Genomic DNA, 16,150 nt, shown 5'->3' on the forward strand with positions numbered 1-16,150 from the left:
CTCAAGGCATGGAGGTCAGGGAAATGGAATTAAAAGGATGGATGCAAAGCTGAGAGCAGGTTCAGTAGTGTAGCCTAAGGCTGGTCCTTCCATGAAGTAGAGTGAAATACCCACCTTGGGTGGCAAATTCTGAGGGACTTTGTTCCATCACCAATGCTTAAGTAAGAGTCAACTATCAGTCTAGTCAGATTCTGTGTACATATTTTCCTTTGCCTCAGGCAGCAAAATGGTCTTTGGTGAATCCCCAACTTCCCTTTAATCACATGGAAAAGGGATGTGGGTGGCACTGTGGTCTAAACCACTGAGCCTCTTGGGCTTGCTGATCGGAAGGTCGGTGGTTTGATAAGGTGAGCTCCTGCTGCTCTGTCCTAGCTCCTGCCAGCCTAGCAGTTCGAAAGCACACTGGTGCAAGTAGATAAATAGGTACCCCTGCAGCGGAAAGATAAACAGCGTTTCCATGCGCTCTAGCTTCCGTCACGGTTTTCTGTTGTGCCAGAAGCGGTTTAGTCATGCTGGTCACATGATCTGGAAAGCTGTCTGTGGACAAACACCAGCTCCCTCGGCCTGAAAGCGAGATGAGTGCCACAACCCCATAGTCACCTTTGACTGGACTTAACCATCCAGGGGTCCTTTACCTTACCTTTTTTACCTTTACCCTTAATCACATGGAACCCATTCATATACATAATGCACAAAGGGGGGGGGGGGTTATGTACCAGATCCAGAATTTTAACACAATTTCATTGAAGTAATGAGAGAAAATAAGAACATTGAGGGGGACCCTAAAAGGCTAACGGTTCATTAAAAGGCCTGTGACCTAGGCGCACAGACTGCCTGCTGAATATCAGAGACAGAAGCTATTCATTGGAATGCTGGAATGCCTAACAACTGCAAATCTCAATCCATTTTACATATATGGGTCAGTGATAACTCAATAAATTGTGCTGCAAATCTTAGGCAATCTTATTTAAAGGGAATTTATTTCTACTGATGTCAATGGATTCTACATGTATACATAGCTCACTATTACTATCAGCTGGTAGACGAAATCACCAGAGGGTAAGCACAATGACATTTCTGATCAAGAATGCTTCCAAATTTCATTTAAAATCACTAACTTTGTAGTGAATTTAGTGGCACAAGATTAATTTATTTTGGTGTATGTATAATCCCAGGATACAACGATGTTGAGGCTGGTTGAAATCAGCAGGATGGGAACTCGGGCAATTCTTTATGGAATGTAATTACTCTTGTAAAAAAGAAAAACATTTACTTCATTTCATGGGGAAAGGATTACTCTGCAGTCAATGCTGAACTATATAAACAAAGACTTGCTGCTACCCACATCATCATACTGAAAGTATTTCAAAAAACCTTGCAAATTTATGTTTGCACAATGAATAGAAATGCAATATCCAACCTGGGTTTTCAAGCAAATTGGGATAATGCCATAGATAATATTCTGCCTCTGGTTTTAAGAAAATGTTTCCATTCCTAATAAACCATCTCTGGGCAGTTTGTGTGTCCTGACAGATTTTGATCCTGCAACTCTTATACTTTCAGAAAATGTAAATGATGAATGTACAGCCCAATTATATTGAAGCAGCATGTCAAGAGAGAGAGAGAGAGAGAGAGAGAGAGAGAGAGAGAGAGAGAGAGAGAGAGAGAGAGAGAGAACCTGTTCCAGGAATACTGAACATAACACAGCCTTTCTTGGAGAGTGGAACTCTGCCAGAAATACATGCAGAACTTTCAAACATTTAAAGGGGCAGTGCATCACAGCCTCAGTTTCAACTGGAGAGCCATGATGTTACTAATTGCAGCACTAATTTAAAAAATCATGTTCTGTGCACAGAAACTCCTGAATAGGAAAGAAACAATTTATGCACAATCAAACCCATTATCTGATGCACACTATTTGCACTGCTCTGCCTAGTAATTAATTTAATTAGTGTTGACATACTAGGAATAAATTGTGCTGCTTACTTCATGTTCTATCAAGAAAACAGTAGACAGCAACTACTCTGGAAGGAGGCCCAGCGGTAGCATGTAAAACATCATAAACAAGTGACAATAAGCTTAAGTCGAATGCCGCATGGAAATGTATTGGGCATTATTTATGATGACGTTCAGTACTTAACTGGCTGCTGTGTTGATTCAGTTTATATTAGCTGTCTATGCAGCAATGCACCAATAGGCTGTGTAGGACTAAACCAGGCATCTCCAAACTGCGGCCCTCCAGATGTTTTGGCCTACAACTCCCATGATCCCTAGCTAACAGGACCAGTGGTCAGGGATGATGGGAATTGTATGTAGTCCAAAACATCTGGAGGGCTGAAGTTTGGGGATGCCTGGACTAAACTGTTCTCTTTATCCTCTTTTAGATTAATAGCACAATTCACTTTCAACTTAATTTTAAAGCCCTATTAAGGATACATTTCCAAGAGCTGCCCAAAGGGAAATTCAAGCCAGATGGATGAGTTTCTGATTTATGGAACATAAATATATATTTAGATTTCTTTTTTTATACTTAAGGTAAAGACCCATACAACCCAGACCATCATACTGGGGCTTAATGCTATCATAGTCTGATTCACCTGCTTACCCACTTTTACCGTATTAAGTGGTTTCTGTTGGTCAAATCGTATAGTCACATGGGGCCCTTCCAGACCTTACTTGTAGCTGTAGGTTTACATCTGTGTGCTAGTACTAGAAACACAATATGTCTATCCATCATGGGAAAGGGGAATAGCCTCACTGTGGGATTAAAGCAATATTTCTGTTTATTATTTGTTTTTCAATAAGGAGAGAAGTGCACTTCCTAGTTGGAGAGGTAAACAGCGTAGCTTTCAAAGCTTTTTTTAAAAGTCTTTTTTTGTACCCAGACAGCTTAATCATAGTACATTCCAATGTTGTTCCATATCTGGTAATGCAAGGGTTTTCATAAATTGCCCCCCTCATTGAATGGCTGAAGCCTGGTTTAGACACTGAAACAGACTAAGAAATGTGTGACATGGCATTTCTTCTGTATGTAAACACACATCATGGTTGAAGCAGCAGTATGATACACGATCATGTCTGTGGATTACCCACAAATTCACGGGATAGCCTTAAGATCTGCCTATCTCATAACCTATGCTTGGAGTCATTTTAGAGCAGAAATGGGAAACCTATAGCTCTCCAGATGTTATGGGACATCATCCCTCATCAGCCCCAGACAGCATGGTATGATGGGAGTTGTAGTTCAGCAACATCTAGAGGGTCACAGATTCCCTATCTCTATTTTAGAATACACTCTGTGGCTGTGACAGGATTGAAGGAGCAATATTTTCCCCACCATTGCCTGTAACCCTGTATTCCTTCCAATAGCATGTGAAGTGTTTTGAAACAGCAAAAATGCTGTCTCGTGACATGCCCAACATTTCATGCTTTTTGTGTATTTCACTGGGCTAATTCACTTTCAATTACTGTGTTCTGTATTATTATTATTTCTTTAATTTATATACCACCCTATACCCGGGGGGTACATAGACCCATTCATAATGCCATGCAAAAATGTCTGACCTGCCAACTCCCCACGTCTGAAGAATTCTGCTTCTTGGGTTGTACCTAAGACCATTGGTTGGGACTGAGATTCTAATTTCCACAGCCACTGTGAAGATTTATAAAGATTTATTTATGAATATTTATTTATCCGTGGGATCCAGCTGAATTGGCCTGGAATACGTTGCTTCCTCCCACAGAGAGGAAGATCAGACAGGCAGCAGAGAGCATCTTTAATTTATCAATGGGCAGAAGCAAAGGAGCTCGTCCTGTCTAAAGAGCTGGATAAATAAGAAAGCCCTCCTCCTGTTGCTGCTCCTGTGGGTTCTTAATGAAGTCGAGCTGCTCAAATATTCACAGACTCAGATTTTATTTTATTATTAAAATAAAATAAAGGCAAGGAGGAACAAAGAGTTCTGGTATAACATCCTTCTGTGCCTGATGTTTGGAGTGCTTGTTCTTGCTGGTTCATGCATATCAAAGGAACTGACCACCAATGGGGAGCAGATAGGGTCCCCCCCTCCCTACAAAGGTCTATTCAATAATATATCTCCCTTTCCATATTCATTACAGAGAGACAGAGACTTTGCCCATGTGTTCATCAGCCTTTTCTGAACGTTCCCTGAATTAATTCTCTATTTTAGTGACTAGAAGGCATACTGAAGAGCTGGGGAAGCTTCTTCAGGGCTACATTCCCACCAGGCAAACATTACGGGTGGGGTGGGGAATGCCAGTGGTGGGAGGAGCTGGGGTAAAAGTGGGTGGGGCAACAAATAAAAACAATCCCTTTCTATAGTAGGCTAGATTCCGTACACATACCTCTCTATGCTTCCCTCAGGCAAGCAAGGGGCATTGTGGGAGATCAAGGACATGGTCCAGCCAGGCAAAAGCACCCAAGAAGGGTGTGGAGCAGGGCTGATGAGGGGTGTGGCCTGGGGAGAGTCCTGAGGGCCAGATAGAGAAGCCCAGGAGGCCGCGTTCAGACCCCAGGTTGAATGCTAGGGAAGAATATGGGATAGTTTGAAGTAGGTGCTATGCATGCAAGATTCAGGTCATTTGTTTGGATTTTGAATCCAACAACCCACTAAGTTCTGGTTGCACTGCACCCATTGAGATCAATGGACATATGTCCACTGAATTCAATGAGATACAATTCTGTATCCAAATCAGGTCGGGTTGGGGCGCTGCCTGCAACTTCCTGTTCTGCCTGCTTCCCCACCTCTCCTTGCTATTCTTTAGGCCTGAGTTAACTCTGACATTGGCCATGGACACTGGCGTATGAAGAGGAGTGCACTGCCCCCAGCAGCGTGATCCCGGTGGGTTTCCATCGCAGCTGCCCCCCGCCCCACTGGGCGCACCGCCCCCATAGGCATGAAGCTCCGCCACTGGTCATGGAGTGAGGGAAACACTCCTTAATACAGTCGTACCTTGGAAGTCGAACTGCTTAGTTCCTGAATGTTTTGGCTCCTGAACATCGCAAACCTGGAAGTGACTGTTCTGGTTTGCGAACTATTTTCGGAAGCCGAACGTCCAACAGGGCTTCTGCAGCTTCCGATTGGCTGCAGGAGCTTCCTGCAGCCAATCAGAAGCCACACTTTGGTTTTTGAACATTTTGGAAATCGAATGGACTTCCAGAACGGATTTTTCATTAATGATTTTATTGTACACCACAATTATTATTTTAACGAGCTGGCAATTTTTAAAATGTTCTTATAAATAAATAAATTACTCCGCCAAGTAAAAAAGGTGGGAAGGCATTATTGCATCCTCCTTTTACTATAGAATGTTCCCCCCCCAAGGGGGGAGGTGCTATCAGGCATTTTAAAAACCTGATAGCAATCAGTGATGGGCAAACCCTTGAATTTGCCAGCTTCAGCTGAAACAGTGTCCTGCTTCTGTGCCCTTCTCACACCTTGACCCACAGCTTTTGCCCCAAAGGCCACCAGCACTGCAGTCTGCACAAAATATTCCAATATTGATTGTATCCCTCAGGCTCTCTTTTCTCTTCCTCCTCTTCTTATTCATTTCATTTCTATACCACTTTATATTTTTTAAGGGGGGGGGGAATCTCAAAAGTGCTTCACAACCTACATTAAAACATTAAATAAAACAACTCAGTACAAAACATTACAGTAGAAAGTCAAATACAAAACTACATAATTCAATGCTACATAATTAACAGGAAACAAAAGATTGCAGAAGAAAGCATTACTAAAGGAAGTCAAATGCAAAATGCACATTTAAATTAGCTTTTCATTTTCAATAACTGTTTTTTTTAAATGATGGAATGTTGCATTTTGTTTTGTGTTTCATATAAAGAAGAACAAGAGCACTGCTTTTCTAAAGCACCCATGAAAGTTGCTTGAGGGCCAATTTGCGGAGGTGGAGCTTTATTTGTTTATTCATTTGAGTGCTTGTTTATTCTTCATCATAAGATCCCTTTGGGAAATTCTTATATAAAAAGCAATTATTGTTTTCAAATTAAAACAAAAGTGGTTGTATTCAGCCTTAGATGAGACTCCCTGAAATGAATGAACCTGCCAATTAATTTCAGTAGGTCTGCTTCCTGCAGCCAATCAGAAGCCACACTTTGGTTTTTGAACATTTTGGAAATCGAATGGACTTCCAGAACGGATTTTTCATTAATGATTTTATTGTACACCACAATTATTATTTTAACGAGCTGGCAGTTTTTAAAATGTTCTTATAAATAAATAAATTACTCCGCCAAGTAAAAAAGGTGGGAAGGCATTATTGCATCCTCCTTTTACTATAGAATGTTCCCCCCCCCAAGGGGGGAGGTGCTATCAGGCATTTTAAAAACCTGATAGCAATCAGTGATGGGCAAACCCTTGAATTTGCCAGCTTCAGCTGAAACAGTGTCCTGCTTCTGTGCCCTTCTCACACCTTGACCCACAGCTTTTGCCCCAAAGGCCACCAGCACTGCAGTCTGCACAAAATATTCCAATATTGATTGTATCCCCCAGGCTCTCTTTTCTCTTCCTCCTCTTCTTATTCATTTCATTTCTATACCACTTTATATTTTTTAAGGGGGGGGGAATCTCAAAAGTGCTTCACAACCTACATTAAAACATTAAATAAAACAACTCAGTACAAAACATTACAGTAGAAAGTCAAATACAAAACTACATAATTCAATGCTACATAATTAACAGGAAACAAAAGATTGCAGAAGAAAGCATTACTAAAGGAAGTCAAATGCAAAATGCACATTTAAATTAGCTTTTCATTTTCAATAACTGTTTTTTTTAAATGATGGAATGTTGCATTTTGTTTTGTGTTTCATATAAAGAAGAACAAGAGCACTGCTTTTCTAAAGCACCCATGAAAGTTGCTTGAGGGCCAATTTGCGGAGGTGGAGCTTTATTTGTTTATTCATTTGAGTGCTTGTTTATTCTTCATCATAAGATCCCTTTGGGAAATTCTTATACAAAAAGCAATTATTGTTTTCAAATTAAAACAAAAGTGGTTGTATTCAGCCTTAGATGAGACTCCCTGAAATGAATGAACCTGCCAATTAATTTCAGTAGGTCTGCTATCAGCACGACTAGCACTGGAGACAACCAAATGACGCAAACCTCGCTATTCATGAGTACTGTGAGGGCAACAGAAGGCAGAAGGTGGTTCTAGCTTCTGCCACCCCACTTTGCGCCTCTTTTTACACCTACTTTGCACCTCCAGCATCACTTTTCAGAAAGAAGCCTATCTGAGTGAGCTGTGCTGTCAATATCCTGTGAGAGAAGAGGACCCCTCCTTTAATTTACTACATCATGCACAGCACATATGTTTGCATATGGTCACCGATTTGTGCCAATAACTAACAGGACATCAAAATATGAAACATACAGGAAAATGGTATGCATCTGTGTTTGGCCAGGGGCCATGAATGTGGTAGGATTTGAGGTGCCCCTCCTACCAGGTCCCATGGAAAGCTCACCCATTATGTTCAATGATGGTCAAATAAACGTGAAGCTCGCTGAGGGGGAGTGGTTATACGGTGGTGCCCGAGAAAAATGTCACCACTTAACATTAGAGAGAAATGTTAGATGGTAAGGAAGAGAGGCAAAGAGCTTCAGAGACAGTCCTCCTGGACTAGAAGGAACAGATTACATCCACAGGGTGGGATGGTAGTAAGGGTGACGTTTCAGGGCAAAGGATAATGTCACCGAAGAGAGTTCACTGCAGCAATTGCCATGATTAGCACAGCAGGAGAAACACAGGCAGCAAACCTTGGCTCTGTCTATTTTAATCCATTGATTCTGCCAAGTGGCATCTTGTTCCACCACTCAGGGACACAGTGATTGCAGCTTGGTGTTATCCAGAAATCAAGAGATTAAAGGACAGCAGCTTCTGCAGCTTCTCCACTGGCAAGGAAGGCATGCTCTCTCTCCGACTCCCATCTGTTCTATTATTACCAAGCAAATCTATGTCAGATGTGAACAGTGAAAAGGGAACACGTGCTGCTTCTCCAGTGCCTCAATAGTTCCAAGTGAAAGATACCAGCTTACTTTATTGTACAACAGGGCCAGTTCCCCCCCCCCTTAAAGGGAGGCTATTTAAGTGTTTTTTCTTTGTAATACCAATAACAAGAATGTTAGACGTTCCAGTGCTCAGCCCAGGTTTTATATAACCCCCTCCCCTGAACATATCATTTACCATGTCTAAATAGCCTTAGTAATGCCAATAATGTCAGCATTATATGTTTTATGTTAACATTGCACCTCAGGGTGTCTGGATGAAAAGCGGGTCCTCGCAAAGTGTAGCTCAGGGGTCGGCAAGGTTTATCTTGCCTGGGCCGGATTGCTCCTGCAGAGATCCCTCTGTGGGCCAGATCGTGCATGGATGCGTGCGTGCGAGCACCCACGCCTGTGATTTTCTGCGTCTGTGCAGCCGTGATTTCTGGCGCTGCAGAAGCGAGTCCCCGCACTGCGCTGCGCCAGTTTAGCACAACATGTGAGCGGGCAGCTCGTGGGCTAGTCAAATGACCTCCACGGGCCACTTCCGGGCCATCGGCCTTAGGTTGCTGACCCCTGGTGTAGCTCCACAAAATAAAGTTGTGACCATGACACTTTTATACGGAATTGGCCCTCGTTTTCTGTCATGCTGTTCCTGTTCAGACCAAGTTGAAGAAGAAGAAGAAGAAGAGGAGGAGGAGGAGGAGGAGATGGAGGTGGTGATGGTGGAGGAGGAGTTTGGATTTGATATCCTGCTTTATCACTACCTGAAGGAGTCTCAAAGCGACTAACATTTTCCTTTCCCTTCCTCCCCTACAACAAACACTCTGTGAGGTGAGTGGGGCTGAGAGACTTCAAAGAAGTGTGGCTAGCCCAAGGTCACCCAGCAGCTGCATCTGGAGGAGTGGAGACGCGAACCCGGTTCACCAGATTACGAGTCTACCGATGTTAACCACCACGCCACACTGGCTCTCACAAGCTGGCCTTGGAGTGTGCAGAAAATCAATGTGATGTGAGTTCAAATCCATGGTCCATTTCAGTGATGGTAAACAACTCCAGATCACAGGATTCAGCGAATTTGATTTGCACATTAACACTTGCTCTTTCGGTACTCCCTCCATGCCAATCCAATACCTTCTATAGACAATGTTAATCAGGGCTGGCATGAACACTCACAGCAACCTTGGGCAGCCTACAGCTGCACTGGCCTTGGTCCCACCTGTTCTCCTACCCATTGACTTATCTGGCAACAGTAGCTAGGTCTGGAAAGCTTCTCACGATGTTAAATTTCTCACAGTGCTCTAGTGCTACAGATAAACTCATGAAGGAGCAAGTGGAGCAGATGGGAGTGGGGAGAACCAGCAGAGGAGTCCTGACAGGAGAAGAACCTCCACAAACCAGGGGGCTCCATCAGATACCACTTTGCCTTGGACCTCCCAAACATCACTGTTTCTCTAGTTAATAAAGAAACAGCACATTTTATCACCTGCAACCATCCATGAATTCTTCCTCAGACTTGGCCTCCATTTCACCCCTGCTCAGACTACATGTACCTAAAAAAAAATATTTAGTCTTTGGATGTCAGAAATGCATTGCTCGAGTTGCCATGACAGCCTGTTATTTGATCGTCGTTAAGGAATCTCTGCATACAATGCATAATTCTCAATATGATATTTGGATGTGAATGAGTTACCAGCACTATGAAGATCTGTTTATGATTGTTTTAATTGAAATTGCATCAGGAGAACATATTCATGGCTAATGCTAGCAGAAATGGGCACATGTAAAAAGCCAGTTTAGTCTATTGACTGATTTAGACTTGGAGTCAAATTATAAATATTACGAATGATGATTATGCGCAATTTTGTTCATGGCACTGAAACCTTAAAATATATATTTATTTTTTGCAGTAGAAAAACTACCTAATCCACATGGTAGGTTGCCTCACAAGAATGGTTTGTTCTATGAAGATAACCACCACAGAGTTATTTATAATACATTTCTGCGCATGTCTACTCAGAAGTAAGCCTCATTGAGTTCAGTGGGACTTACTCCGTTACAAAGCATATAAGATTACGGCCTTAAGGAGTCACATGGCAACCATTTTGTGTTCACCAGCATTCACTTTCAGCTGGCACCTTTTAGCACAACTGAATTATTGCAGTTCTTCTGTGAGCTACATGCAGAGTTGCAATTGACTTCCCCATATTTTGGGGAAGAGAAGTCTCTCTCTGCCTCTTGCTGTATTACATCCACACAGGCATCAGACCACTGACAATGTGCTGATGTTAGAAGTATATTGATTTGTAAATTCACGTTTTACATTTTAGGTAAAATCTTTTTTAAAAAATGCTGCTCAGGTAGCACTGGCTAGAAGGGTGTGCTGAAATGCAGAGGTATAGCAATGGTCTGTGCTTTTTTTCTAGAAAATAAGGTACAGGAATGTGTTGGGGAACAGACCTTTGTACTAGTACTACTGGTGACTTCCCATATATGTGGGGGTTCCATTCCAGAACCATGCATAATCATGTATAATGGGGGAAACATAGGTGCCAAGTTCCAGATTGAAAAATCCGGGATCAGCAGTGCTGCAGCACTGGAAGTCGCTTCTACGTACTTCCGGACATGCGTAGAAGCGACTTCTGATGCCGCTGTGCCCATTTCCAAAATGTCTGCAGCGCCAGAAGTCGCTTCTACGCATGTCCGGAAGTGCGTAGAAGTGACTTCCGGTGCCGGCGTGGCACCAGAAGAACATGGCAGCTCCGTAGTCCGGGGGAATATGGGGTATTTTGCCATTCAGGACACCTGCGGGAAATGGTAAGAGAATACGGGGGTTTCCTGGGGAAAATGGGGTACTTGGCAGCTATGGGGGGAAACCCTGGAGCACCCTGGTGGCTCAAAGAGAAGCTCCACCCCAGAGCCCCAAGAAGTCCCAAAGAAGCCTCGCTGGACCAGCAAAGCTGATATGCAGGGAGGCTTCTTCCCATGCGTCAGCTCTGCTGGGGTCCCATGAGCCAGAGGCACAGCAGGGCTAGAGGTTCTAGAACTCGGTTCTGGAGCATTCCAGTTCAAAAAACAAACAAACAAAAAAGCCCTAGGCAATAGTCCTTCTCAGGCAGCTGTGCCTACATACTGTACCTGTGGAGACTGTGCTATGAATCTTATTTCCTCACAAGCCTGATTTCCTGAGCTATGAAAAGAAATGGAAGTACCATTGGGAAGACACAGGAAACCTGCAATGTGATGATGATTTTGTAACATAGAGGTCTATATCTATATATTCTATCTATATATATATATGAATGAAGAGCATCAATTCCAGGGTAAACACCTAGAGTGGATGCACCCTTAGTTTTCCAGCCTGAACTAGTTCACTTGAGGCAGGTGAGTAAGAGGGATCAGAATCAAGCCCAGCAGCCTTTCCTTTTCAAACAAATGGTTTCCTGTGCCTCAGGGTGGCTATTCCTCCAGAAGGCACTTCCCTAGAAAGGGAACCACAGAGCCTCCAGATTAGCCTAGTATCTGTGTCAGGCTGACATTGTGTCACATTCTGTCTCCGGGAGTTCTCAAAAATAGCTCTCTTTCTTTCAAATGATGTTGCATAACAGCCTCCCTATCTAGCAAATCATGCCTCCTTGTTCCAGGGGTGAATGCCCATGAGTGAGTGCTCTCTATGCATTTGTGTTAGGGAAATGACACTCTCTGAAATCTACCTTCAGACAGAAGCACCTGCTTCCATAACTAGGACCTCGGGGAATCACTGTGTAACAAAATCCAAGATTAGCTGGTGATGTGGTGCTAGCTTTCACAAGGCAGATGTGAAGTGAGATACCAAGGCAGGTTCATTTTCTCAGATGCCCCTGAAATGAATTGCTTTTCTGATATAGCTCTGAAGAGGAAATTCATATTTAATTATTTTGTTGTTTTGCTGTCTTATAACCTACCTACCTATTTCTCTCTTTTTAATAAATTGTGTCAATCTGCATGGTGTTCACAAAATTGACTGGGGAATGGAATTTATTAAAGTTAAGAATGTGTCAAAAACAAACAAACAAACAACCCCTGCCACTTTCCCCATAATTTCTGCTTCATTCTTAACTCGGAAAACAGCTCTTTATGCTTTTCTCATACTGGCCTCTCACAACAAGTTCACTTAAATCCTGATGTGCTCAACAATAAGTAGTTTTCTGTCCCAATTCATTTAAAATTATTCCAGGCTGCATCAACAGAAGTATTGTGTCCAGATCAAGGGAAATAATAATACCGCTCTATTCTGTCTTGGACAGAACACATCTCAGAAACTGTGTCTAGTTCTAGTTTAAGAAGGATATTGACAAGCTGTAATGTGTGCAGAGGAGGGCAACCAAGATTATCAAGGGTCTGGAAACCAAGCCTTATGAGGAATGGTTGAAGGAGCTGGCTGTGCTTAGTCTGGAGAAGAGGAGACTGAGAGATTTGTTATCTAAAGGGTTGTCACATGGAACATGGAGCAAGGTTGTTTTCTCCTGCTCTGAAGGCTAGGACTGGAACCAATGGCTTCAAATTACAGGAAAGGATATTCCGACTAAACATCAGAAAGAACTTTATGATGATAAGAGCTGTTTGACAGTGGAACAGACTCCCACGAGAGGTGGTGAACTCTCCTTCACTGGAGGTTTTAAAGCAGAGGATCTGCCTTAGATGCTTTAGTTGAGATTCCTGCATTACAGGGGGTTGGACGCTTGGATGTTCCAACTCTACAATTCTCTAATTCAATGAAAACAACAATGATGTTTAAACATCCAATACAGTTACAGAATCTAATCTAAACTGCATCTTATCTTATAGATGCAGTTTATGGAATTGTATAGATTTTACATAGAGGCCTTTGTGTTTTAGATTACAGCCACACTTGCACCTTGCATTTAAAGCAGGCATCCCCAAACTGCGGCCCTCCAGATGTTTTGGCCTACAATTCCCATGATCCCTAGCTAACAGGACCAGTGGTCAGGGAAGATGGGAATTGTAGTCCAAAACATCTGGAGGGCCAAAGTTTGGGGATGCCTGATTTAAAGCATACTACTCTAAACAGCCAGGACTTCTCCCAACGATTCCTGGGAACTTTAGCCGATTAAGAGTATGGAGAGTTCTTAGGACAACTCTATTGCCCTAACAGAGCTAGAATTCAGAGTTGTTTAATGGTCAGTCTCTCTTCCCAGGAAACTTTAGAAAATGTAGTTTTCTGTGTGGGTGGGATGGGGGTGGTGGTGTGTCTAAACAACCCTTAGTACCCTTTACAAATTGCAGTTCCCAAGATTTTTTTGGGGGGAAGTTCAAATACTGGTAACTGATGATATTAAACAAGATTAATGAGCAGTGCTGGTGTGCGGAGGTGGGGAGGGAGGGGAGCTCCACTAAAGCCCACATCTATTGATTGGGCATGCTTGATTCCTCTGCTTCTGCTGACAGTGCAGTAACATATTCATGGCCCAGCAGGGGGGGGACATGCATATTCTTAGAAGGAGTTGCTTTCTGTTATTTTCCATTTGTAAACAAGTGAAAGCAAGGGCCTATACCTCTCTAGATTCATTCACAACACCAAAAGTCATTCAGTGGTGGCTTCTTCACACATGCATCTTTCGCCCACATTTGCTCTGACCTGCAAAATGCAAATTCTAAAACAGTATAAGGTACATACATTGGTAGTTGTGGCCTGACGCGTCAGCAGGCAGAACTCTTGAGCAGTTGCCGAGGGCGTGCCACTGCTGATGTAGCTCCCCTGGGCCCCCTTTTCCTGATTTTCTGCAGCGTGCTGGGCAGGAGCCATTGGAACTGCTTCAATATTGCTGCAGAGGGTTGTTGGTCCTTACAGTGGCAGCTGTTTGGCCTTTTCTGACCATGTGTACTATTTCATTGAACATGAATGACATCTGAGGGGGGCAGTCCTTGGGTGCCTAGGTAAAAGAGAGAATAGGGATCCTGAACCATAAAGGGCTCTGTTGGAAAAGGAATTCTATCCCATCCCTCTTTTTCCCCAATCATAATTAGTCCACCAGCTAGGGCTAGGCAGTATGCTTCAACAAGCTGAAGAAGATGCAGGACCTAGGCGAGCTCCCAGCAGACTGCTTACCTCAAGGATGTCTGGCACTCAACTGAGGTCTTTTATATCCCTGTTGGGCCAGGCTCCCTCCACTTCCTTAAAGGGATAGTTCTCTGACCTGGTGCCTGGCACTCTCAGTTAGCCCTCACCTTGTGCATTGCCTATGCTGGCAAGCAGGAACTGGAAAGTCTGAGGTTCCTAATTTAAAAGTTCCTCAGAACTCAGTGGTTGATGTTTTACGGGGTCTCAGCCTCAAGGGGCTCCTACAGTTTAGGCTTGTTATCTGCCCTAACTATGCCCTCTCAAACCTGGAAATGGCTCTTGGGGGCTGGCAGTTTTTCAACGGTCTGTGCTCATGGGTATTTATTTTAGCCTATCGCTAGATGTACCCCTTCAGTATCAAAGGTGACACCATATTCTTGCCCAGTCCCCATTTTTGGCACTGACCTTTCCATAATGAGTAGGCTTGTGCATGTCAATAGCCAATAAAACATTCTAAAATAGCTTTGTAAAATTGTATTTTTTTTTACAACACTTTGCCCTTTTATGGCCTAAAATGCAGGATTTATGTGAACTTTTCCTAGCATGCAGACAGAATAGGAGGTAAAATGCCACCTGCTTCAGCTCTGTATATCAGGTTGCTAATAAGCCATGGAAGCGGAATAAACACACACACACACACACACACACCTCAGCCAGTAGTGGCCTTTGTGGGACCCTAACACTGATGTCAGCACAGCTTACCTGGATTTCAATGAGGCATGATAGGGTGCTTGTTAAGCCAGGACTGTGGGCACATTGGTGGGACCAATCTGGTGCTCCCACCAGTGTACCCAAGTAGCTCCCACCTTGCCAACCCAGCATATCCAGGGAAGCTGCAGCTAAGCCAGTGATCAGAAGGTGGATCTGTAGCCCAGCTCCATCACATGGGACATTAATGGTGTGAACTTCTTGTTGTGTATTGAATAGCAGGCACAACACAGGAGCAGAGTAGCCAGGAAGGAGTTAAGGCTAGGAGTGACTGTTTTAGTTAGTTTAATTAGTTTCACCTGGAGTTTGTAGGCTGGCCCAGTTGGCTGACATATATATAGCAGTAGGCTGGGAGTTGGTCTTTGTCTTTTACTTGTCTGCTGTGAATAAAGAGATTGTTACAACCCCATTGCCTGTATTTATATGCAACACTTCTCATTTAGTGTTTTCCCCCTGCTTCAACACTGCATATACATTATCCCAAGCTGAGAGAACTGGGAAATTGTGGAGGCACAGAGATTTTTTTGCCGGATCAATGGAGATCAACTGAGTTGCCAAAGAGAGGGCAGATTTACTCAAAAACTGGTTAGGTGGCAACTTTGGAAAGGGAGCTAGACTCTTAAGCATTGCACCCTTGCTGCATGGTGGTTGCATTAAGTTGGGGAAACAGGCTGAGAATTTGGCCTAATGATTCACCAGTAGCCAACTCACAAGTTTTCTTTGATGGAAGTGGAGCAAAGATCTCACGGGAGATCATGGCTCCCTGATTACATTGCTCTTGTGAATTGCCCATTCACACGAACAGTTTCCTCCCTAAAGCCCGTTGCTAGCATGTAGCCAGACCCTATTGTCTGTGATATAGTTCAGCATATGAGAGTTTACATGGATCCCATAAGTGAACCCAGGGGGGTAGGGGAACACTCTTAGAGTTGTGACAATACAGCAGCTCATAGCTTTGCGGCTCTGCAAAACAGGATGCTAAATCATACTGAGGACGAGGATTTTATCCATCCTGCAGACTGCAGGTTTAGTGCTTGGATGGCTCATTAACTAATAATAATGAGTCAGAGTGCTCAGCTCGTGGGCATTGTAAATGATACAGTGTTGGGAGACACCACGAGGATGCAGAATTTCAATGAGGCTGATCTAAGGAGCACCAATAAAATGCCACAGTTATCCCTGTGCTGTGGAACTAACAATACAGCCTTAATGAGAACACAGCAGCTTCTGTGCCTCTCTGGCTCAGATCACCAAGCAACAGAGCCAAGGCCCTTCCTCAACTTAGCTCTTTCTGGCCAATGTT

The sequence above is a fragment of the Zootoca vivipara genome, chromosome 2 (assembly GCF_963506605.1).
Source record: "Zootoca vivipara chromosome 2, rZooViv1.1, whole genome shotgun sequence".
Taxonomy (NCBI): Eukaryota; Metazoa; Chordata; class Lepidosauria; order Squamata; family Lacertidae; genus Zootoca; species Zootoca vivipara.